This window comes from Podarcis pityusensis, assembly GCF_964106645.2.
Source record: "Podarcis pityusensis genome assembly, chromosome: Z".
Lineage (NCBI taxonomy): Eukaryota > Metazoa > Chordata > Lepidosauria > Squamata > Lacertidae > Podarcis > Podarcis pityusensis.
The window spans coordinates 33687807-33713560 of NC_138044.1; the positions used below are offsets into that span (position 1 = coordinate 33687807).

The 25754-nt window shown below is 42.6% G+C and overlaps 1 protein-coding gene and 1 long non-coding RNA gene across 3 annotated transcripts in view; one reads left to right on the forward strand and one right to left on the reverse strand.

Annotated features, from left to right (window-relative positions):
• Nucleotides 1-25754, forward strand: part of PCDH19 (protocadherin 19) — a 134393-nt gene that overhangs the window by 92068 nt on the left and 16571 nt on the right. The gene's annotated exons all lie outside the window — the stretch shown is intronic.
• On the reverse strand, nucleotides 406-7660 carry LOC308468154. The gene is made up of 4 exons (XR_013981497.1): nucleotides 7433-7660; nucleotides 3199-3306; nucleotides 716-2937; nucleotides 406-569 (listed from the first exon to the last, which is right to left on the reverse strand). It is a non-coding gene; the product is annotated as an uncharacterized lncRNA (long non-coding RNA).

Consider the following 25754-nt stretch of genomic DNA (forward strand, 5'->3'; position numbering starts at 1 on the left):
GAAGTCTGGGAACGGTAGCCCCCTGAGGTGAATAGGGGTCTCCAAACTACACCCAGCATCCTTTACAAACCGCAGTTCCCAGTAGTCTGTGCAGAAAGCCACAACTGTCCAAAGAGGTATAACAATGCTTCATACAGTTCAGGCGCTATTGGGGAGATCCTGTGTTGTTGTTTTTTTAAGCAAAAACTAAACACTCATTGGAGGGTGAAGATGGTGAGGAAAGAGAGAGAGAGATTAAAATTATGAATGTAGAAACATATTGTAATCCATTTGGTTTAAGGGCGCACTAGTAAACAGGCTTGTAATCTCCTTTGTTTGCACATCAAGGTTTATTAAATATCACAGGCATTTGAAAGACTTTCTCTAATTTGCTTACCTCCCCCGCCCCACCCCACACCTTGTCACATGAAATAATATAATGTTGGAATGTGTCTTTCACTGGAGTTAATGAATCCAAGGTCACAGGAGTTAGATAGAGATTGCAGCTATAATTGTGTCTCTGTGCAACTGCAGGAAATGGCATCCCAGATGGGAGTGTGCTGCTGATTTCCCCTCTGCTTAAAGGCCACCTGGAAAGGAAAATGAAGGTTGAGCATGTGGCCTTTCTGGCTGAGACCTGGAAGGTGTTTTCAGTTTTAATATATGGTTTTTTTCTGCTTTTGGATTTTTTTTATTAAAAAAAAGAAAATAATAAAAAAATTGCCTTGATGCTCACCCTTTGTGCTTTTTTCTGCTAGCTCTCTTGGCAACTGGAAAAATATGAATCAGTCTTTGAAAGTGCAGGTATTGAGTGAAAAGCAGCTAATTAACAGAAAGACAAAGCGGGTTTTGTTTAAAATCTCATGTTTTCTTTTATGTTCTTGTTTTCGCCAACAACTACATAGCACCACCATCATCTAAACAGTGATTATTGGAGGGGGCAAGCTACACATTTCACATAGATTTGTGTATCAAAGCTCCATCTTTCCTTTTTAAATGGGGATAAACACAAATCGGGAACCCTTTGGAGCAGGGAGGAAGTACAGAGTGTATTTTGTGATTTTGAGGGGGAGTGGATAAAGCAGATACCATAAAGGGTTAAGCATCCTCTTCCTTCAAAATTAAAGCTACACATTGATGTAGGCATGTATAACATGTAATTTGGCATCATGTCTCCAGGTTCTTTAAGATCTCTTTATGTCCCATGTGTAGAATTGATTTGGGGCCTGCAAAGAAATAAAAAAACCCCAGTTATTCTGTGTGCTATTAAGAGAAAGGGGGTTTACATCTTAGCAGAGGACAAGAATAATGAATAAGCCTTGGAGTTTGGTGAGGTTCTTTGCCAAAGAACATTTAATCCTTGAAAAATGCAATTTCCTGCCACACAGGCAGCATCTCCCATTTTTAGATGACACTGAAATACTCCAGAATTTGAACATTTAAGTGCCTGTGAGACTGAGAGCCAGTTCTCAAATATTTATTTTTTTCCAAAGCATTTTTTCAATTTTGCAAAGGAACCAGAAGAGTTGTTACGGGTGTATGGTTCAGCAATAAAACTGCTAGCACCTTTGCAAAGCTAAGTGGGATCCAGGATGGTTTCAAATTGGATGGGGGACCATATGGGGCGCTTCCTGCATTTCAGGGGCTGGACTAGATGACCCACATGGTCCCTTCCACTCTACAGTTCTATGATTCTAAGTGCAAGGTGAAACTAACAAGAAATCCTAAAGCAGTTCAATTTCACCCCTGCTAAAGACTTCACTCTGCAGAAACTGAGCTTATCACTCTATCTACACTCCTGAACTTTGCCACCAAAAGCAACTCATCCTGCCCTCTTTAAATTCCATCTCTGGCTGTCCAGTTGAAAGATGAGATGCTATGAAACCATTCTGTGAATGCACCCTGTTACCCAAAAGAAAGATGTCTTGGTGCATCCAAGCTTTAAGAAATCTGTTGGCTTCCACTAGCCATACATTAAAAATACACCTAAAGCACATTTTGTCCCCCAGAGAATCCTGGGAGCTAAACTTCCTAGCAACCTTAAAAACTACAGTCCCCAGTATTCTTTTTTTTGGGGGGGGGTGCTTTAAATGCATGATGTGTACTCAGCCAGGTAATGCAGCTTGTCAGGGCATGATCTTGGGACAGATGTCTGAGACTCTGCTCAGCAGAATGAAGTGATGGAGATGGTGAATGTAGCAGGGTAGGCTTAAACACATGTTGAAGTCATTGAATTAATATATACTAACACTCTAAAGAAGACACCCCCCTTTAAGACCTTTAAGTCCATAATATAAAATTACCTAATAGCACTACAGAGGGGAGGCCTCTTGTGTTGATTCTTGTTCCCAAGACTGGGCCCAGGAAGTTGTTACTTCTTGAGGAAGGAACTTAACTTCTTTCCCTCTTTCATTTGCAGTTTTGAGTCCCACAAAGAGTTAAAGCCATCCATTTCATATTTAGCAGTAGGGTAGGTGTATGAATAAAAAGGAACCTTCTGCTAACACAGCAAGCGAGCAGTTCCTGATCTGAAACTGTAATCAGTCTACATAGCTAATGAGTCTGAAAACAGACTGAACCGCCAGAGTTGGCACTAGGAAGCGTGCATTATAAACTAACAGTCTCTTGTTAACCTTTTGGTGTTTCCTTCATGACACTAATTAGAGCCAAAATAAAACTACAGTATATAGATCTCTAAGCTTGAAATAGCAATGGTATTTTTTATTTTTTTACAAAAATGGACCAACTCCCTAGACCACCTTTGCATGGCACATTTACCTTTTAATTCTGATCTTGAATGTCCACGTTCCTCTTCAGCAGAGGCGCAGATGATTAATGCTGCAATGGAACTGTGCTTAAAATGGCAGAAAAAAGATACCTAACCTGAATGTAATTTATTGGCATTTCTGCTTTTGAGAAAGGCATAGAGCATGGCTTAAAAGTGTTGCATTTGCAGAGCTGTTAAAAATAACAATAATAATAATATTTCCAATTAAAATGGTTTGAATAACTTAATAACAGGGTGACTTGGATAATCCAAGCTGCACAATTTGGAATGAGAATCTGAAATCAGAAAATTGTACAAGGCTGTTGATTGTGCTACTAAATAGGAAAATGTGTATTTGCCATAGCAACCTGCATCAGTCTTGCTGCTTCCCTTAAATCCAGGACACTTTTATTAAAGAAACATTATAAACACTGGACCATCTCCAGACATACCTGTATGTGTGTGAAGGAAGAGGCAGTGGGGGTGGGACACATGTTGATACTGATCAAAGAGTTGCTTAAAAGAACATTGAAGACAATGGGGGGTGTTCTGCTGCAGCTCTGCATAAAATAATGAGATTCTACATAAGATGGAGTGGGGATTGATTGGCAAATATATTTGTAAGGCCCTAAATGGATTAGGACCAGTATACCCTGGGAATTGCTTCCTTCTATACCATCCTGTCTGCTCCGTAAGATCAAAATAGTCCCTTATTTGTGTTTTGTACAAGTGAAGTGTTATTGTGCAAGAGCATAAGCAAGTTGCTGGTAATTTACTTGCACAATCTGATGCCAATTTGTTTCTGCTAGTGCGACTGTTGCACAACAGTGAATCTCACCAGTCCACCAGCTCAACAGCTAGGAGACAGACAACCCTGGAAGTGTGCATACCACTACTGCATAAAAACATCAAAGCCATTTTCAACCACCATACATGTATACAGTACAATTTTAAAAAAAGACACATGAAAATTTGAAATCGGAGATCATCAACCAGCTATTACAGAAAGATGTTTTCATAATTGTCTGCATAAGCTTAGCATCAGCTTAGCAACACAGAAAAGTTTTCAGCAGATGTTTAAAGGTTGAAACAGAAGGTGCCTGCTGAACCTCTATTGGCAGATCATTCTGCAGCATCGAGACGATTAAACTAAAGGCTCAGTTTTTTGTTGTTCCCTGATGAGCCTCACCAACTCGGGACTACCGGTGACACTCCTGCAGATGATCTCAGTCATCTAGCTGGGAGTTCAGGTGATAAGAATTCAGGTAGCCCATCAGGCACTGTAGGTCTAAATTGTTCAGGGCTTTGTAAATTAATGCAAGGACCTTGAACATGGCTCAGTAGTAGATGGGCAGGCAGTAAGGATGTTCTAACAGTGATATTGAATGTTGGTGGTAGCAGTCTGGCTGCCTCATTCTGCACCAGCTGGCACTTCTGGATCCGGCCCAAGGGCAGCCGCGCATAGAGTACATTGCAGCAATCCAGCCTCAGGGTTATCAATGCATGGACTCCAGTGGCCAGCTGTAAACATGTTTCACTCCATTTTTTCCCTTGCAGCAGTGGTTGCAATGATTGGCCCATAGCCACTCAGTAGCCAAGCAAGACTGAATCTTGGTTTCTGCAGTTGAAGTATAACACTCTAGTTATCACAGTACACTAGCTCTTGCTATCATTGCTTCCTTTGCAAGTTCCCACTTTCAACTCTACAATTCTATAAGTATATGATTTTCCGACTCAGCAATGCCTCTCTCAGAGGGAGCACCTCCACCCACCATCCTCTTTCCAACAGTGTCCAGACAGATGTTGCTAGGAAGCCCTCTAGCAACTGATATGCTGTTTCACATTGCCTCTGAACTTGGAACCATTGTTCCTTCTTAAAGCTAACTCAGCTAGTGGATGCCAATAGCTATGCAGCCAAAACAAACCCACTGAGAAACAACAGGAATATATCATTTTGGGTGAAAGCCTGAGGTTTGACAAAATCTCTCTCTCTCTCTCTCTCTCTCAAAAACTGAAGGGGCATTTCCTTCTGCAAGCCCAATGAGAACGGAACATGCATGATAGTCAAGCAGTGTTGAAGGTTGGGAAAGAAAACCAGACCAGGGGAGGAGGAAAGAGAATTGAATGCCTTGCCTAGGCTGTCTGAAATCCTGAACAGGAACTTTGTTGTTAGGAAGGAACACACAATGCAACAGCTTGTTGCAGGCCCTACATGTGATGGCTAACAGCCATTAACACATCTCCCCTCCATAACTTGTCCAATCCCCCTTTAAAACCATATATTTTTAGCTTTATGCATCTTATGCTGTGAACATCTGGTTATAGAAGAAACAAAGGTCAACATAGCTTTTGCCTATGGTTTTCTGCCACTGCAGTCTTTGCTGTTTTGCTTGTACCATTGTAGAGCCGCATAGTTTTTTGGTTTTTTTTTTTTAAAGATATGTTTTTATTGTTGATTTAAATTTAAATTTATGAAAGCCCCCTCAGATAGTGGGAGCAATGGAATGAAAAATGTTATTAGTAAATAATAGTGTACTTTTTGGGGCTCTTAGTCCAACAGATGCACAACTTGAAATGCAGCCTTCACTAGCCTGGTGCCTTCCAGATACTTTGGATTATGAAGCCCATCAGCCCCTGCTTGCTTAGTGCTGATGGGAATTGTAATTCAGAACATCTGGAAGACACCAGTTTGATGAAGGCTGTATAGCTGAATGTATAATTGAATATGTGCAGCTTGGTTTCAAAGCTATTGTTGAGCTCAAATATTTCTCCTTTCAGGATAGACACATATGTTCTGGGCCAGAAATTGAGCCTCCAAAACCTGTGTTTGCCTCATAACCAGTGTGGTGTAGTGGTTAAGAGCGGTAGTCTCGTAATCTGGGGAACCGGGTTCGTGTCTCCGCTCCTCCACATGCAGCTGCTGGGTGACCTTGGGCCAGTCACACTTCTTTGAAGTCTCTCAGCCCCACTCACCTCACAGAGTGTTTGTTGTGGGGGAGGAAGGGAAAGGAGAATGTTAGCCGCTTTGAGACTCCTGAAGGGGAGTGAAAGGCGGGATATCAAATCCAAACTCTTCTTCTTCTTCTTCATAATGCCAATGTAGAGGATCGGGGTGAAGTCATTGAGGGTTATGATGTCGGGGTCCTATACCCTTTACTTTTTGAGGAGCAGGGTTCCAGCAGGTTCCCTATGCAATAGTCCTACAAACCCAGATCCCCCAAAAGTTGTGATTTGCACTGGCTTGTGTCTTGTCTTCGCAAACTTCTGGTGTTAATTGCCCTCTAAGTGGCTAAAGATTGAGCCTAATAGGCCATTATCTGCAGCACCAAATATTTTCCCTTCAGGCAGTTTGGCAATTTTGCACCCGAATGTCTGTTGTTAAGGTCATTGCTTCTGCTTATTCCTTCCCTTTCCCCCCTATTCTCTGGAGAAACACTTGAAACAAGCTTCATTTGAAGGCAAATAGCTATTACTTTGGTAAGGGCCATGATATCTTGAAACTTCATTTCATTTCTGCCTCTACCCTGTAACTTAACACTCCCCCACCCCCCACTTGTGGGTTGAATTATTGAAACTTTTGAAAGCTGCTTTACTTCGCAAAACAAAACCACCATTTTCCTCTGAGTGTGTGATTTGCTTTCTGTGAGCTGTAATTTATTCACAGCAACAGCAACAAAACCTTCTGCAGTCTCTATCATTTGTCTTCTTACAGGACCTCAAAAAACCCCACACACCTCATCCTGCATTCATTGCTCAACCAAACCACAAACAAAGATACGGAAAGCTCATTTTTATTGTACAAGCTTAGTAGGGCGTGGTTGTGAGTGGTGTGGTATGACAACCATGAAGGCATCCTGCCTGTAACCTCATTGAAATATGTGCATCAACAGGTTGAAAAGGCTTAAGCAGGCCTTTCTGTCCATCTCTTCTCCCCTTGAAATGACCCCTTCTGCCCATGCGTTCAGCAAACCCATGTGCATCAGGATGATGTAATTCTGCCTTGATGGAAAGGACCAAGTTTGAATCCTGTTCCCACTGGCTAGCTGCCTCTAAGTTCATTGAAATATGTGCATTGGTGATGGCTGGAGAACTGTTTAATTATCTGTTTCTGCTTTGCTTGCTTCTGACCTTTGTGAAAATAAAGGAAATGAATGATGCAGCCCAGCACTAATAGAATGGAAGGGTTGCTCGTTCACCTCTCTGCTCCCACCAATTAGTCATTTAAATGCAGAACTAGCAGCCACAGCTCCCGAAGTTCCTAACGGGGAAGTGATGGCTTTCACAGTTCACATTAGCTGCCATCGGGTCAGCAAGTCACAACACTAAATGAAGCCGCATCAGGGACATTTCTGGTTTAGAAGGAAAGTGTTTGTGAGGGGCGGGAGAGAGATTTACTACATTTGTATACCACTTTTCTAATGATGATCGCATTTATCACCCACCCTTCAGCACGTACCAGGGCAGGTTACAACAATCAAAAATTCTGTATTGAAAAAACAAATAAAGCAATTTACACCACAGGGATAGGGTGGGTCCTGAAAACACACATTTCAGGCGTCAAAAGGCCAGGTCAAAGAGCAGCATTCAAGCTGGCTCAACTTTTTTTTAAAAAGCTACCAATCTAATCGACATGATACAAGAGGAGAAATGGACAGCGAGTGAAGAAAACATGTCAAATTCACTTACCAGGAGATCATTCTGGGAGGGGAAGAGAGGAGATCAAGCATAGTTGTTCCCAGCCAGGCCCATGGAGGAGCTGTTGCTGTTTCACATCTCCCTCAGATGTAGCCAAGTGGAAAGACCAGGCTAATTGTCTTGCTGTCTCACCTCATTCTCTGAAATTTCTAGACTAGGTCAGCCTGCACAACGTATCTCACATCAAGCCAACAAAGCTCACCTCTCTCGTATGTTGACCTACAAGAGGTTGCATGTACTGCCAGGGACTGGAACAAGTAGGAACTGGCAGGCCACAATGTGTGGTTTGTGGGTTGGGCTTCATCTTAGTGCTTGATAAGTGTTGTTGTTTAGTCGTTTAGTCGTGTCCGACTCTTCATGACCCCATGGACCAGAGCACACCAGGCATGCATGCTCTGGTCCATGGACAAAGACAACAGGCTTGATAAGTACTAGAGCCTATAAAAACATTTGATTATGCCAGGTAAACCTATAGGTTTGTCTCCACTGGCCCAAGACCCAGAGTGCAGCCAATACAAGCCACTCAGCCATTGTTCAGTGGGTGAGCAAATATTCTGTGCATGCATCAGGTGCATGGCCAAGGCGCTGGGTTCACTTCCTAACATTTCCACTAGAATCCCTCAGGAAAATGCAGCATTCAAAGTGGTTTTGAATTAAAAGGTCTAGGAGATTTTAAAAATATTTTTAAGCCTCCAAGTTCTATCCAGCAGTGTCCCTCTGATAGTGGAATTTATTCATTTTTTTCACAGATGCTTCCACCTGTGTGACAGGGAAACTGTTGACCATGGGCAGAGTCAACTAATTCTAATTTTGTCCCCCATCCTCCTCCCTGTTCTACAAATGCAAAATGCAAGACTAAGCAGGAAGACATTGACAGCCAATGTCACCCTTGGACTGGTTGTAAGTTAGAGGGCAGGCCTAGGTTGGTGTGACAGTGCCTCATTTGCCCCAGCAGGCTTTTCTCCACTGTTTCTTGGGCTCCTTGCTTCTTCATTTACCATTGCTTTCCTTGGGAAATGAGCACACTCCTTTCCCCAAAACTCACACCAAGCCACATGCTTAACCTAGAAGCTCCTGCTATTTGTGTCAATTGAATTTTGTTTGCTGTGCTGCTCAGTCTCTCCACCTTTCTAATCTTGCCATTAGCATGTGTAGCCATGTTGGAAATGGAGCTTGCATCAAACTCATTTTATGTACAAGGGAAATGAAAGCAATATTGGAGCTCATGCTTCTGATGCTAAATGTGGTTGATTCCCCTTGTCTCCCTCCCTTGAAGTAAATGAATTATTCTTCATCAGCCCCATGGAAATTGCACCTTCAGAGTCCATACTGGTTCCCAATCAGCATGCCACTGGACTGTGTTGCAGCCGAAAGCTGTACTTAGTCCTTCCCTGGGATCCAGTAGAAATGTTGTGTCGCCATCCATCTTCCACCTGAGCCCTCTCCGTCTTAGGGAATGTATTCATTCATGTAAGTTTTTCCAAAACTCGCAGCACCTGGGGACCATTTGTTAGCTAGAAACATACAATTATCATGAACAGTTTTCACCGTCCAAGGTCGTAAAAAACAACCTCTGCTTCTTGCATCTTAAACATTTCACATTGGCTATTCGGAAGACCAGGATTGTCTAATAACCCCCAAAAAGTTGCTAACTTGCTTTTTTAAAACTAGCCTGCTAGCCTGGCAGAGAATGGGTGGGGGGCTTTCTGCATTTCTGTGCTGGGTAGAAGAGGTGACTGCCCTTCTCTGGCAGCTCAGTTGTTATCTATGCTGAGTGCAGAAGAGGAGAGAATAGTCCCTCCCCTGCCAGCCTACTCATTCACTTGCATGGGATTCTAAGCACTCTTTTGCATGCAGTTCTTTGCTGCCTGTGGCTGCCAGGCTAGTACTTAAATGCAAGGGTAGTAGACTCCTTCTCCTGCAGTGTTGGAAAATGTGTCCAAAGTGCTCCCTCCTTCTCTTGTGCCCCTCAGGCTACTAAACTCTGTATCTGGCAAATCATGGGGAGAAAAAACACTTGGGGTGCATCTACACCATACATTTAAAGCACATTCAACATATTTCTAAAACCCTTGACATACCCCAAAGAAACCTGGGAACTGCAGTTTCCCCCTCATAGAGCTACAATTCCCAGCACTCTTAAACTACAATTCCCAGGATTCTTTTGGGGGAAGCCATGTGCTTTAAATGTGCATTGGATGTGTTTTAAATGTATGGTGTGAATATGCCCCCCCTTCTGTTGAAAATGCCCACTGCTACTGTCTCCAGCCCAGGGAAGGAGATTGCTGCAGTAGCCTTTGGTGTTTCGGTGAGCACAGTTTAGTTTTTACATAGTCCTGCTTTTCAGATACCTTGAAGATTGGGAGCCTATTCCACAGCTTTCTGGAACGTATGAAATAATTGCATGCAAGTTTCTACTGTTTTCAGTTCAGCAGATCTCCTTTTCTTTGTGTGAACCTTGAGGCTCATTTGCAGTATTGGCTTTCCATATCTGTTGTGGCAGCAGGTGAGGGATATCTGGGGCCTGCAGATGGGTGCAGTGCATCTTCTTTTCAAGATATGCACACCTGTTGATTCAGAATAAGAATGTAAAAGAGTAATGTTGGATCAGATCAAAAAAATATCTAGATATGGGATCCTCAATGTGGCACCTCAGAAACCATCTTTGGTGCCCATCAAGGTCCCCTGCCCCTCCTAATATTTTTTAAATGAGGTGGTTTTGTTGTCGTAGTTGCTGGGGGGTGGCAGGGTATCAGGTTTATAAGGAGTTGCCTGCTTTATATGTCTGTGTTTTATTTGTTTTGGGGTGTTTGTAGTTGGTTAGCCTGTTGTTTTGGGAGAAGGAGTGGCTCCTGAGAATCTTAGACAGGTTCTGAGCATTGCCTGTTGCTTTTCTGTGAAATGGGTATTTTGTGGTGCTTATGACAGTTTCTTAAATTTTCTTGGAGTTTCTTAGATGTGTCCCTGGGTCCAGAAATGTTGGGGACCCCCTGATCTTAGACCATTGCAGTGTGTCTTGCAGTTGCAAAACATACACATTTCTCCCCCCCCCCATTTAATATTTTGTAGATTTTGTTAAAACAAAGTGCAAACATAAAAAAGAATAAAAAATGTAAGCCATAAAGTGTCACTGCTTGGAAGGCTAAAAGAATTCCAAAGGGCTCCAAAGGGATAGTAAAGTATTGACTCGTACAAAGATCCCCGTTACAAATAATAAAGATTTATAAAAATAAAAAGTATTTCCCCCCTCTGAGTTCCATCACCATTGAGAATAAAAGTTCTATAAAGTCTTAGATGAGCCAGATGTTTGCATATACTGGTTACTCTGAGTAGCCATGTGCTTCATTATTTGCATATAAGAAGTAAAACCATGCCACAAAACAAAAAACACTAAAAAACCCACCGTCATTTGAGCTCTGCCCTTTACATACTTTTAGTTTATGAGATATCTTTAAAGATATCTTTTGGGTATTTTGTGGTGCCTTGGGGACCATGACAGTTTCCTGGATGCACAGTGTTGGAGAAAAGCAAACACATTTTCTTCTCTTGAATTTATAGTTAATGCATGTGTTACTTTAAACTCCAAGAGGGCACTAGTGATCCAGCTACTCCCTGCTTGTAGTCTCTCTCTCTAAATTAATTCCACCCCTAAAAAGCTGGGCCATTTTGGTTTATTTTTCTTTCCTAATGTTGAGCCAAGATGTCAGTCATTTTCTCTCTCCCCTTTCCACTCATTCTATAAATAGTTTCTGCATTAATAAAGCCTTTGAACTCCAGAAACCGTAAATGATTGCTTCAATCTAATTCACCCAAGCTGCAAGGACTGCTAATACAACGTCCTCAGCAATATTCCTTTTCCTCAGGAGTAAGTTATAAATGCATGTGAGAGCCATCTGAGATTACTAATATGAAGGCTTTTGCATAGCGCTGATATATTAGGGTGTGGAACTATGTATCTCTGTGAATGATGAGTGCTGGGATTGGCAGCATGTCTCAGTATCCTTGCCTGAAATTGTTCATAAACGTCCCTAGATTAAATATTGTGACTCAAATGTGCTTTTCCTCTCTGAGCTCATAAAGGAAGGCTCTTTGTGAAGCACACATTCAAAAAACATTTAGTAATATCACTAGGAATTAGCTTTTTCCTACATCACCCCTTTGCAATGGATGAGGACTTGTAAACATCACATAAAATAAAATGATCGGTCCCTCTCATTTTTCCAGCCTTTCCCTTTTGCCCTTCCTCTCATGGCAGCATGGAAATCAGCCTTGCCTATGTGCCTTGCAGCTCCCCCTGCCCTTGGCAAGCAATCAGGAAAACCATTGACAAAAGCTTTTTCCACTGGGAGAACCCCTCTTCTCTTTTGTAGCTTCATGGGCATCATTCAGCTGGTGCTTTGTCAACTTCTGACTGTTCTAATTGCTTAATTATCTGTGCTGATGGAGTCGTCAAGCTTGTTAAAACTTTGCCCCTTGGAATATTGTGGGGGATATACAGTTCTGTCTCTGGGAAACTGGTGCTGCTATAACAGCTTCAACAGCAATAGATTGAGAGGGTGGCTTCCATCTATATGTGGCTTCATGTTTCTTCATTTTGGCTGTGCATCTGCATTCTCAGACCTCACAACATTGAAATGTTGACCTTATTTTATTCATAGGAAGCTGTCTTATATTGAGTTGGATCATTAGGCCATCTATTTTATTATTGCCAGCAGCTGCTCTCCGGGGTTTCAGGCAGGGGGCATTCCCAGCCCCACCTGAAGATACCTGGCATTGAACCTGGGATTTTGTGCATGCAAAGCAGATAGCAGATGCTTTGCCACTGAGCTGTTTACCCCTGCAGCCTTCATTGCAGCTTTTGTAAGATAATATTCTTAGTTACCTGGCTTTCTTTTAATTATCTTCTCTTGCATTGTTATTACTTCTTTCTCCTGAATTTTGCTCCCTTTCCCCGGTACGCTTCCTTTTGAAAGCCACGTCTTCCCCAACTCTCTTACACCACTACAGCCCTGCTTATTTCCTTTACCAGATGACGCGCAAAATATCAGTGCATTACCATCCTGATTCCAGCTTGCCATCCTCTTCTGCCTTCTTCCCCTTGTGCCTCATCCAATTTAATTAATTATACTTAGCATTAGATGCAGCTTGTCAAAGTTTGAGCACCTCCTCCCCAGCCCCCTTCTGAAGTTTAATGTTTTTTTAATTCTATTGCCTGCTGCATGGCTAAGTGTTTTCTAAATGACTAGACTGCATAGTGACAAGAGGCGGGGGTTGCATCTGTGCACCAGACATGGAGGAGGCGTCAGGAAGACTCCCCATGGAGATGGTTCGGCAGGATTTCTATAGGGCTACATTTGCCCTTTCAGAAGAGGAAAGCTGCTCTCAAAGTTCAAATGGAGACTCTGGTTGGTGTTGTATATGGAGGAACTAGAATCAAACTTTAAATATTCACCAGCTCCAACCAGGCTCCTTTCTGGGACTGAATTCCTGCTGTTCCCAGAACGTGAGAGTTTCATCACTCCCTAGCATTAAAAACCCTGTTGATTCCTTGTGGGGAGATCAGGGAGGCTTATTGCAAACTCAGATAGAACAGCCCTCTGCCCCACCCTGCATTCCATTTAAATGAGTGTATTTTAAAAGTTCCAAAGTTGCTTCTATTATGGAAGCCCTCTTTTCTAGAGTCCAGACTGAGGCTGAGTGAGTAGTTTAAGTACTTTGGGGTATGGAGTCAAGATCACATAAGAAAGATCCCTGATGGATAGCTCCACTATAGTAGAGCATGAGACTCTTAATCTCTGGGTTGTGGGTTCAAGCCCCATGTTGGGTGAAAAATTCCTGCATTGCAGGGATCAGGAGTCAGCAAGGTTTACCTCTCCTGGACCAGTTCACTTCAGCAGAGATCCCTTTGTGGGTCACATTGCATGCGCGCCTGCGATTTCCAGCATCTGTGCATGTGCAGACGCGATTTCCGGCGCTGAGGAAGCAAGTCCCCGTGCCACGCTGCGCTGCTTTAGCGCAGCACACGGAGACTTGCCAAGCGGGAGGCTCGGTTTGGGGGTGGCTTGTGGGCTGGTTAAATGACCCCCGTGGGCCACTTGTGGCCCATGGGCCTTAGGTTGCCTACCCCTGGACTAGATGCTCCTGGTGGTCCTTTCCAATTCAATGATTCTATGAATTATCTGACTAGTTACAGACCATTAACCAGAACTTCATATGCTCTGTAATAAGTTGTTCTTTAAAAGCAATCTGATTTTTGCACTAAGGAAAGCTGGATTCTGCATTTTCTCTCTGACTCTGGGTCTCTCTGTCTCTCTCTCTCTCTCTCTGTATACATTGCACCTGGTATTTAATCATTTATTTGGATGTCTGTCTTTTTCATATTTTTTGCTAGTCATAGCTAAGGTTGGGGATCTATTTCAAGACCCCTAAGCATCACGCTCACTCCATACCCATCACTGTTGGTCCTGATGATTAAATGGAACCTCCATAGGCAGAGGTAGCCTGACTCTTGAATTCCATTTCCATTTCATATCATGCTTATATCCAGTGTTTCCTGCCTAAAGGAAGTCCAAAGGAGCTAACACCAAAACAGAACAGCAACCCTATTAGCACAAATTATCAGAATGCAAGTTAGTGCAACAAATCATAGCATATATCAACATTTTAGACAAGCAAAAGCTAAATTCAGCACAAAACATTTTAAATAATGTGCTAATCCTGTTAAAGCCTTGCAAAGGTCTTCCTTCTGGCCTTATTGTCCCACCCCATGTCCTAATACTCAGCCTCCTTTGTCTCCTGGTCCCCGCAGTCTCCCTTCAGGCAGCAGAGAGCATTCCAACATGCCCCCAGCTTTATTTTCAAGGATGACATCATACTCTTTGCCTGCTCATCACCCCAAAGGCACAACCTCTGGCTGCCACTGCTAGTGTTATAATGGCAGGATTTCCTCTGTACAGCAGCAGCCCAGGTCTCTCCCATTTGGCAGATCAGTGAAGAGTAAAGTTCCAAAGATGTTGCTGCATTTTTAAGGCATAGGGAGCTCATTCACGCATCACCAAAAAGTGGAAATGTACCACCAAAAAAAGAAGTCATGCACTGATTAATATGCATAGAAACACATTTATAAACTATTACAATAAAGGCAGAAACCATTTTGTGTGTCCAATTGATGCCCTCCTCTGTTTGTACAACTAAGGTAAAGGTAAAGGGACCCCTGACCATTAGGTCCAGTCTAGGGTTGCGGCGCTCATCTCACTTTATTGGCCGAGGGAGCCGGCGTACAGCTTCCGGGTCATTAGGCCAAGGGTTGAAGGTTGCGATAGAATTCATCATTCATACAACAGCCGGTGCTGGATTTATGTATAAGCTAAACAAGCTATAGCTTAGGGCCCCAGTCTCATGGGCCCCCCAAAAAAATTTAAAGGGAAAAAAATCCTGGATGTACATTTCCAAAATGTAAGATAAAAAACAAATAAAATAAAACCTACATACAGCAACAGTTTTTGTGTTGTGTAGGCTCCTATGATGTAAGTAATGGGCCCCGCCTGCTAGCCTGCTCCCTAAAATATCACTGGTTTTCTTATTTCTATATATAGGGTGCCTACATTCTGCATGGACTGGTTGCATGGCATATATTCAACACAAACAGCAGTGACAAATTTGTTGTTGACAAAGGACATCTGGACATATAAAGGGCCCCCTTACCTTCAGTACCTTCAGTAGCTTAGGGCCTCATCAAACCTAAATCCAGCCCTGACAACAGCCCATTGAATATTTGAAGATGGCTGTCATCATTTCACCTCTTAATCATTTCTTCAGGCTTAGCCTCCCTTCAAAAACCTACTGCCAGTGAGAGTAGATGGGCAGATAACCTTAGAAAACCTCTGGTTTTTGGCAATTTCCTAGGGTCTTATGTGTCATCCTACCCCTTACATCCTTCTCTCTTACCTGCCTGGTATTCAGAGCCCCATTAAAATGTTCCTGTCTGAGTATGGTACATTCAGGTAATTTTAGACTGCATTTAATGGTCTTGCGGGGGCCTCCCATCAGAATGTGCTAAGTTACCCCTGCTGTGTTTGAGGAGGCCATTCTGTTCAATCTGCTGGGCCGGGCCCTAGACTCCTGCCCCCAAAGTCCTGTCCTGATGGCACCACTGTGTATGAAGTTTCTTTACACAGTGTCAGAACTTTTTGTCCATCCAGATCAGTGCTGCCTCCTTTGAGTGGCAGCAGATTCCCAAGGACTCAGACAGAGGGTATTTCTTGCCCTGCAGGCCTAAGGTCCTTTTTAACCAGAGATGCTGAGGATTGAATCTGAAACCTTCTGCACAACATAGAAGAGGCTTTGCACTGGGCTGTGTACCCTGCCCTAAGTGATGTGTGCCACTTCAGAAGAAACTAACACTGTTCACCTTTCTTCCCATGAACATTGCTTGAAAGAGGATCCCGGACTTCCCCTCATTAATGGGAGCTACCCTCACGCAGCTGAAAACTGTGCCAACTCTCTCACCCTGGCACTCTCTCTTTGTAAAAACTCCAAAATAGCTCCTTTTGATTCCCCACCCCCGCTTTTCTTTGCCCTGTGGTGGATCCATTCTGTGATAGGATTAATTAAGTCCTTGCTTACGTTCCCACTAGTGCCATAACAGCAACTGAAGTTCCTGAAACTAAAAGAAAAGAAAAGGAACACTTGGCACTTTCCCCCTTTGCCATCACTTACACTTAAGCTATTGATACTTGATTGGGATCTGTAGACTGTTGGGCTGGTGCCATGGAGCTTCTGAGCATATTCAATGGCTGGAATAGACAGAGGATTTGGCAAGCAGGAGGTCTCATTAGTCAGGCTGGCTGTATCTGACACTAGAGATTCCCATCTTGCTTGAAGAGGCACTCCCTTCCCTCTGCCTTGGCTGTCGTCCCAACAATATTTACATGAAGGACAACAGAGGGCCAGTGTTAGGTGGAGGCTGCCAGGTCCCAATAGGCAGGCTATTGAAGGGTGCCATGAATACACTTTTGACTGCCCGGTCCATCCCGAAGTTGATATTCTTGCCTTTGAGAGACATGGGAAATGGTAGGTTTGTTTCCTCAAGCATGAAACATCACCATTATATTTACTACTGGGCTGGGTGAGTAAATAAAGGGCTGGTGGAGTGTCATTACTAAGAGTTAGGAAGCAACAGCCATAGCTCAGGGGAGGAGCACATGCGTTGCATGCTGAGGGTCCCAGGTTCGGACCCTGGCAGCTCCAGTTAAAAAAAGCTGCTAATAAGAGAGCCATTCAAAGTCAGAGTAATACTATTCTGGGCTAAACAGACCAGCAGTTTGACTTCGAATAAGGTCACTTCCTGTGCCCTAAGAGCATGAACAGTGAGAATATCCCTGGTCTGACTCTTGCTAAGGTGAGCAATTCACATTAGGCTATCGCAGTGGGTTAGGAGACCTTTTATCAATTTTCAGCTGGCATGGAAACCGTGGCTGTTCCTGGACTCAGGTAGCTTGACCACAGCAGCTCAGGTATTGCACTTGGTCAAGAAATTGCAGCTAGAGCAGGAAACTGCAGCACAGCTGCTAACAGGAGTGAGATGCTGTCAGCATAACCCTGTCTGCAGTTCTCACTGTTTGCCTATCTATTCTGCAATCTGCCCTATTCCAAGAAACTTAAATGGAAGATCTTTTCCCTCGGAATTACTCAGTGAGGTTGGTTAGGCTACTTGCTCATCTCCACAAACGGATCAGCAAAAAGTACCTGCAAAAAGAAAAGAAAAAAGAATTTTGTGTGCTAATTAAGAAGCATTTTTAATAAATAGATAAATAAGATACTTGCTATAATTTCAACAGAAGTACAGTGCAACCCCTCCCCCCCACAAAGCAGGGGATACTGTGACCAGTGTCCCTGTTCTGTATCCTGCCTGGGTACTAACTGTTGATGGGCAACTTCAAGGCCTCTGCTGTTATGGTTCTTTATCTTTAAACTGAACCTTGAATCCCAGCTTGTCAAATGAAGGACTGCCCTCTGTTAAGGAGGACACTTGGCCACCCCTAGGTTGGGCTGTGAGAATAATTGAGTGGCCCAGGATCACCCAGGGAGCTTTATGGCTGAGCAGGGATTTGAACCCAGGTCTTACTAGCTCCTTACTAGTCACTGCTACCTCACTACTCTCATTTACACCACCAGCTTTTAGGATGTATGTGCCTTACACTACCTTTCAAATCAATTAAAAAGCTAGTCAGGTTCCAGCTTCTAGTTGGAGAGCAACAAAGTCTTTGGAGAAAAAGTGTTCTGAACAAATTTTCTGCAGGCTATATCCAGTTCTTACCAGTTTAAGGTGTGCCCCATTGCTGCACCTTGGAATCTCTCCTCTTATTCCCCCTCTTCCCCACCCCCCACTGGCAATTTCAGTGTTTTGTATTTTTTTATATGAGCATAGTCAAGCGGTCATTTTCTGATTGACGCATAATTTTGAATAGGATGTTCTAATAATTGGATTCATTGTTGCAGCTCAGATTTGAATGCATGGCTTGTGTTGAATCGCAGGAAGATGAGGAATACTTGAATTTGTATCTGTGAGATTTGACAATAGGATAGAAAAAGTCACCTTTTGGATTAATTTGCTTTTATCTACTCTGGTCCCATTAAGCTGAAGGCAGCCAGTGTCAAAGGCATAAATGGAGACAAAAGACTTGCTTCCAATTGTGGAGAATGTGTTTTAAACAGCCTAGAAAATGTTTCCTACTCAGCAGGGTACAGTACACTCAAATGGTCGCATTAACTAGGAAATATATAACAAAGAGAGAGTATTTAGGGCAATCCCTCAGTATCCTGTGGTAATGAATTTTAAATTTCCGTAATGAAGTCAAAAGGCCTGTATTCTTCTCACACGGAACGCAGTACAGTAACTCCCATTAGCATTAATGGGAATTGGGTATGCAAACTATAGAATCATAATGGATAGAGATGAAAAAGCCCTATCAGATTATTGAGTTCATCCCCCTTCTTAAGGCTCACCTTATTAATGCAAGCGGTCTTGGTGACAATGGCTTTGGTACAGAATACCCTATTAGCTACGTTGATGATTTAGCAGTCTTGCTGTGGGTATGATGCAAGGATGGAGAGCAAGCTGGTGTTGGGCCTACCATCCACAACAAGCTTAGGAATGTGCCAGTGGGACCCACCAGATTTGTGGGTATGTAATAAACTAGGCTAGACTAGGCTAGTAGTCTTCAACTTTTTCAAAGCCTTTAATTCAAGCATGTACTTGGGGACCCATTTCCTATTTTTTTAAAAAATCAATATATTTGAATGCTGTTGTGACCCTCCCCCCGCCCCCCCCCCCGATCTAAGATGCACTGTCACAGCAGCCTTAGCTCTATACAAATATATATTATAAAAAAAAATCAGGCCATAACCTGAAGACCAATGTCACAAACAGTGGGAAACTGGGTCTGGTCAGCAGGCCAGATTGCTATCTCCTCCATCCACTGTGGGCCATCTTTGACAGGAGGGTAGGGCTTCCCAACTGCTTATCACCAGATGTCTGAATGACATCAGGTGACCCTGTTTTGCCCACATGGCTTGAAACCAAGCTGTGTGGGCAAAAGCACAGCCCATGGACCCTCCAAAATTTGATGCTGGCACTGGCTGTTTCAGGCTCATGTTCCTAGCATTGCTGGGAACAACAATTTCTGCAACCTTTGGTTACCTCAACAATGTGTCCGAGGACCCATCTGCACTATAGATCTGAAGCAATATGGTGCTTTTGGGGGAAGTCATGGCTTCCCCCAAAGAATCCTGAGAATTGTAGTTAAAGGTGCTGAGTTGCTAGGAGACCTCCAACCCAACTTATGGAGCTACAATTCACAGTCAAACCCTCTTCTCAAGGAACTCTGGGAACTGTGGCTACGTGAGGTGAATAGGGGTCTCCTGACAACTCACAGCATCCTTAACAAAGTACAGTTCCCAGGATACTTTGGAAGGGAAGCCATTACTGTTTCAAGTGGTGTGGTATTGTTTTAAATATATAGTGTATATGGGCCCTAGATCTTTTCTAGGCAAACAGCTCACCGCAAGGCAAGACTGTTTCTATAATATACCATCAGGCTTCAAGTGCATGTAAACATTGTTTGATTAAATGTTGTCCCAAGAAGAGAAAAATCCATACACCTAAGAGTATTGTTTCAGGGAGAAAGCTAGACTTGAACCTTTCTGCTGTTTTCTTTATGAACTTTTCTCCGTTTTCTATATGAACTCAGTTTTTCTCTTTGTTTCAAATATGAAGGAGCATGGGATTCCCATGACAATGCAGGGGCAGTTTTAGGAGAACATAGGAAGCTGCCTTTTGCCATTGATTCACCTAACTATGTATTGTATACATGCTGACTGCCAGTGGCTTTCCAGAATTTCACACCCTCCAGGTGTTGTGGGTCTACAGTTTCCACCAACCCTGACCATGGCCACGGCAGCTGGAGCTGATGGGAGTTGTAGCCCAACAACAACCAGATGGCCATAGGTTTCCCATCCTTGTTTTAGATGGGTGCTGCTTTCCTAGTGCTGTCACCCCTCTCCTGCCCTTCCTCATTTCTCACTAGTTCCTCCTCTTTCCTCCTCCTGCCATATACCAGGACTATTTCTCCATCCAGCTTTTTAGTGTTGACTGTCAGCAGCTCTCTGAAATCCCTGACAGAGGTCTTTCCCATGATGGGCTAATCGATCAATTTTAAAACTGGAGATGCCATGGATTGTATTTAGGACACTTAACGTACAAACCATGTGCTCTACCACTGAGCTCTGGTTTCTCTTTAGTTCTTCAGCTGCTGGGAGCAGAGGGGCCAACTCACATCTCTGACATCACAGCAGGACAGCCAAAGGCTTCTGGAGGTGTCACCAGCAGCAAACCCATTACAGTATGAGATTGTATTTACTCATTGAGGAAGCCAGTTGTGCTTCCCTTGTTAGAAACAGGTACCTGAGGCTGAACAAGAATGACTTGTGCATAGCCACCCAGTGAGTTGCTGAAGTCCATAGCTGAGGACTCATGTTCAAATTTAGCATCCTGTCTGTTGAAATAAACCACCTTTCTTGTTATTTTTGCAGCCTGAGCAGCTGCTGTTTCCTCTTGTTTTCTATTTATCTGCCCACTATGTCATGAGAAAATTATCTCCGATGTAAATAACCAAAGGTGTCACTCTTCATGTGCTACATGAGTACAGTAAACAAGAAGGAATTAAATTATTAATGGCTATATAGGCTGGGAGAAAGAAAAGGCCAGTGACAGTTTTACCTGGTGCAAATGTGCACAACTCCACTGCTTTTTACAGGGCTACAGCGATTTCTGCAGGCTGCGGATCTAACCTCTTTAGCAGGGTGATCACAGTGGAAACCCCCCCCCCCTGCCCCCACTCCCACCAAGCTGGATTTTCAGACCTTGGGCCTGTTTGATGGTTGCTTGATAAATTGGTGCAATTCAAATTCTCTCCCTCCTTCCCCATTCTTTTTGAACCAATGCTTCTTTTGCCCAAACTCTGCCCATTTCTTGAAATGGTGGAACAGTTCAAATTGTGTGTCTGATTTTTTTTATTATATATATATAGAAAGAGGGAGAGAGAGAGATGTCCTGAGTTGCTGTAAGATGTACCGGTATTTGCCACTTTCCCCTGCTATTAGCATCTCCTAAGCATTATCCAAAGGGAAGCCATGCCTGGATTATATTCCTGAGGTTCTCTGATTAGCAAATGGAGAAGGCTAAGAGGTGAGAAATATTATGCAGTAATTCTTTCCCATCTTGTCTCCTGACATTAAACCGTGTGGAGAGATAAGGAAGAGAGGCAGCCTCTTAATTTATGAGCGAGCAATGATCCACCCACAGAGGGTGACTTGCATTTCACTATGGATGGCTAAGCAAGTTCACTAACCAAGGACAGTGGTACCTCGGGCTACAAACACCTCAGGTTACAAACACTTCAGGTTACAGACTCTACTAACCCAGAAGTAGTACCTCATGTTAAGAAATTTACCTCAGGATGAGAACAGAAATTGCGCCGCCGCGGCGTGGTGGCAGCGGGAGGCCCCATTAACTAAAGTGGTCCCTCAGGTTAAGAACAGTTTCAGGTTAAGAATGGACCTCTGGAACGAATTAAGTTCGTAACCAGAGGTACCACTGTACACTGACTTCGTTCCATCCTGTGATTGATAAAGAAATAAATACAGTAGCCAAGAACCTTCCACAGAAAGTAAAATGAAACAAAAACTTCCAACTGCTTAAAGGCATTCCTGCTTCAGTCGATTTGTTATGCAGATGTAAAATGTAGATTGGTCCGAAATGCTCATTTGCATTACATATGTCTCTCTGTCTCAATCTATTTCTCTCAACAAACATAAGTAGTATCCTGTTTATTAGATCAAACGAGGGATGTAGAATCATTTTATTTCTCATCTGTGCCATGTGTGTTTTTTAATTCACTAGTCCGTTCTGCCATGTTTCCACATTAATCTGCATTTTTTGAATAAAAACACACACACATAAATATGTATTTTATTTCAAGATATGCATTTTTCTAAGTGTACAGGCTTTAACAAGCTTTATATACTGCACAATCAACAAAATATATACATAAAACAATGAAAAACATTCACACAAAAATACAAATAAAATCAAACTTATATAAAATTTGTAAAAATATGAATAAATCCAGAAATCCCCCCCAAAAAATATACATAATAAAATTACATGTGTGGGTAGGCTTGCTTTTTTTAAGCACCAAAAACAACATAGCGAAGGGGTTTTCTTAATAATATATACTATTTTCAGTATGCTCATTTCATTTCTAAATGGTTTTTCTTTGTCAAAATGCACATTTTGGAAAGACATAGTGATACCTTTTTGAGCTCTGTGTCAGAACATTCATAAATGCAAAACCTAAGGGATAGCTAAGCTGCTCTCTGCACATTTAGTCAGAGCAGTGTGGATTGAGTCGTTTTGTACCCGGAATTCATGATGATCGAATTTCCCAAGCATTCTAGAATCTGCTAAGCTGTTGGTTGTCAAGTATTAGCTTCAGCTAGAAGCTCCTGGCATTGATTTATGGCTTTCTAGGACCTGGAACTTCTCAAACAATTAAAGTAAGCTGCAATTTTTACAAAATATAGTTCAAATTTGGTATGATTTGTTAGAGCAGACCAAATTGTCACATGAATGCAGCGATGCGAACAGAGCTACAGATTGTGAATTATGAACATTGCTTATCGATCAAGGATGATGTATGTATCTCTCTCTCTCTCCTTTTGTCATTGTTTGCCAGCTTTATGTATTGTATGATTCAATGTTTAAAAAGTACAGGGAGGGAGAAAAGAAAGCAAACAAGTCTGATGCTTCCATTTCATTTCAATGTAGTAGCTTGATTTGTGGTCCTGTGCTCACTTACCTGGGAGTAAGTCTCATGGAATTCAGTGGGATTTATTACCTTGCTAAAAAAGGCTGCCAGAGAAGGGATTCAGGCCCTGATTTAGGCAAACCACCTAAAAGTTGTGAAACACACAAAAAGAGGGATGCGAAGGGAAGGCGGGGATCATACTTGGGCACCAATTCCTAAAGTTCTTACAACAACTGCTGGGATTCAATAGTGCTGGTGTCTGAACAATTCTCTATATCTGTGATCATTTACATTTTCCCAACTTGAGTGTAGACAATGGATGGATGGGGTCAGAGGCTTCTTAGAAAAGAAAAAGAAAAAAGTAAGATTGTGTAAACTATCTCTAAGTTTAAATACAGTGGTACCTTTGGTTACGAACTTAATTTGTTCCGGAGGTCCATTCTTAACCTGAAACCATTCTTAACCTGAGGTACCACTTTGGCTAATGGGGCCTCCCACTGCCACTGTGCGATTTCTGTTCTCATTCTGAGGTAAAGTTCTTAACCCGAGGTACTATTTCCCGGTTAGCGGAGTCTGTAACCCGAGGTGTTTGTAACCCAAGGTACCACCGTACAGAGTTGTTGCGGAATGGTCTCTTTGCTTTCCTTTCCCCAAGGCCCCCAACACAATAAAATTTAAAGTTGCTTTCCAGATGCTGTCTGGGAGAGATGGATAAATGTGGGTGAACACTGAATGCAATGTTTGATCCCTTCATGTTTACTATTTATTCATATTTATTATTCATAAATTCAGGCACAAATGTTAGGCCTGCACCCCAGTGACATATTTGCATTTTATTTTAAGTTTGATGGCCCCCACACCCCGCCCCTTGGTATTCATTTTTGCAAACAGGGATTTAATGATTTACTGTTTCCAAACCATTGCTGTGGTTCGTTCTCTCTCTTTTCCCTTCCTCGGCATTTTAGGGAAAGAGATTTCTAACATGGAAAAGTGATATTTGAATACATTCCCCTAAGGCAATCAATTTACTTTTAATTTGTCTGGAACTAAGCTTTCCTTTGTTGCAATGAGAAAGGACTGAAACTGCTGTAAAATTTATTAGCTTCCAGGAAGATTTTGAAATGAATTTTTTAACAGTCGTGCTGTTTGCTCGTACCCAGGCATGGTGTTGTACTGATTGCAGTAGCACCACGGGGGTGCCAAAAAATGCACCAAATTTTCACTGTGGCATTGTGCTCTTGTTGGTAGGCATTCTTAATTAGGGGCGACAAAACCTAGCTAGCCATTTTCCGGTACGCTCCTTCATTGTCATTGTTTTATTTGCACGCCGAAAGTGGATCACAAACTCAGAAAAAAAAGTACGTAACCAAATACAGTAAGCCCGAAAGTTGGGCTCACTTTATCTCAACTTTATGCGGATGGTGGTAGGGAAATAAATGAATGGAGAACTGGGGAAACCCACCATTCTCCTCTCTCCATTTATTTATTTTCCCCACTTGCACCCAGCGCTTACAGGACTTTGGGAAGGAAGCAGGAGGGCTCCGCCCTTGCATGGCGATGCCTTCCTTCCCATCCTCTGGGAAGGAGGTGAGAGGCCTCTGGGAGTACCCCAGAGGCTGGTAAGCAAGGTGCTGCTTTGCTTAAGAGCATCTGGAAAGGTCTTAGGGCTTCCTCACTGGGTTTTTTTGGGGGGGGGGGCGTTTCTGCATTTCCTTGACTTTTTGTGATTTTGCACTTGCACACAGACCTCCAGATTGCTGTTCGCTTGCTAACTCTTAGTAAACAATGCACAGCCTTTTAAACAGCGTGTGGGATTATTGTTTTAGTTATTATTGTATGCATTATTATTTTTTGCATTTTAATATTGTAAACTGCCCTGTGATCTTTGGATGAAGGGTACGCTATAGAAATGCTAATGATGATGATGATGATGATGATGCAATATTTCAAGACAATTCGCAAGCAGTTATGAAATATCAGCCAATTTAAATAGTCGTGCAAATATTAATAGGCCAGACATTTTATGTTGCTAAATATACTCTAAGATGAAACAAGCTGCTAATAATTCATATTAAGAAAGGGACAGGAAACATATGTCCATGCAGATTAACTTTTCTCAGCCCTAGCAACATGTAAAATGGTTAAGGATGGTGAGAGCTACAGTCTCCAGCAATCTCTGGAGGGGCCACAAGTTCCCCATCCCTGTAATGAGTCCTGACAATACAAATGAAGACAGTAATATTAATCCAAATAGCTGCAGAACCAGTACATCTTATTCAAATCTATATATTGATCCATATATATAGACCCATATATCAACCCAAAACTATATATTAACACCGCTTAAGTCTGAGCCCTGTCCCGTCCCCCCCCCCCCATCCCCAGACAATAGACACCTGAAACATCAGGAGCAGCCTTTATAACTGGAGTCAGCAATAATCTTGCTCTATAATTTTATCCAGTATTCCAGTGCCTTGAGAATCTATTTCTTTTTAAGTGGAATTCTTGATGGTAGATTCTACATGCCTTATATGTAGAGAGCCCAAGATTCAATCCCTAGTATTTCCAGTTACAAGGAACATGAATCAGGCAATAAACATCTTTCTTGGACATGGAGAGCCGCAGTCACTCAGAGACTCATTTCACACATAACACTATGCCAAACCATGGCTTTCTGTGATTGTGTGCAGGCTCCTGGGAAGAAGATAATTTCTGCTTTGGTCCTCTGCTGCTGCTGTGTGTTAAGCCATGATTTGGCTTAGCATGTCATCTAAACACAGGCTGAAGGAAACAAACCATAAGCCTGGATTTGGATGAGATGCTAAGGCAAACCATTGCTCACTGCAAAGCAGTGAATGTAAGAATGTAAGAAAAGTTTGCTGTATCGTGCCAAATGGCCTAACTAGTCCAGCATCCTGTTCTCATAGTGGCCAACCAGATGCCTG